Source organism: Nerophis ophidion, linkage group LG19 (assembly GCF_033978795.1).
Source record: "Nerophis ophidion isolate RoL-2023_Sa linkage group LG19, RoL_Noph_v1.0, whole genome shotgun sequence".
NCBI lineage: Eukaryota > Metazoa > Chordata > Actinopteri > Syngnathiformes > Syngnathidae > Nerophis > Nerophis ophidion.
In genome coordinates, this window is record NC_084629.1 from 13,859,177 (window position 1) to 13,859,987 (window position 811).

The window sequence follows — 811 nt, forward strand, 5'->3', positions numbered from 1 at the left end:
TGATCAGACATCAGATAGTTACTTGGGGAAAAAGACAGAAGTTGTACAATTATGAGTTTATTTGTATTTAAAATACAAAAGGTCCAAATTTAGAGAATAAATCAATTTTATGTCAGTAAAATAATTTCCAACTTTGTTCTTGTCAATTACAAGTACAGATTTTTTATTCTTCCTTTGAGGCATTTATACCACGGAAGATTCCATAACTGCATTGTGCAACAAGTTTGTAGAAGTGCAATCATTTTGTGGTTCCACTGTAAGTAAATAGGATGGCACTACATGGCTGTAATACACCTTATCAATGCAAACCTAGGTCATTAAAGTGCATTTTTACAATAGAATATGACCTCCGCGTACCTTTATGCACACATGCACATGATGGTCTTCAGTCCTCCAAGTCTTGAATCAGTTTCAGGCATTTGTTGGACAATCTGGTGAATGTGTCAGATCTCCACCCCTTCCGGCAAATTTATTAGCCTGTGTCCTAGTGTCTCTTTTACGAGTCTTGACACTGCACTGGGAGACATTATTGAGCAAATAGTGGTCTTGCTGCTGGATATTTGTCCTCCTAAAAGTCCACCTCCACCAGTGCGTGTCCTGGTATTAAGTCTACACTTGGGAGACAGTTAAACTTAAGTGACATTACAAATTGTACCTGGAATGTGAAGCCATGGTTTAGATTCTCGTCTCCGTTGTGCTCAATCTGGGCTGTCCACTGCACTGCATCAGCATGTCTCTAATGGTTAGTTACTACTGAGATAAGACAAACATCACAAACTGCATGCCAAATATGAGAACGACGTACACAGAA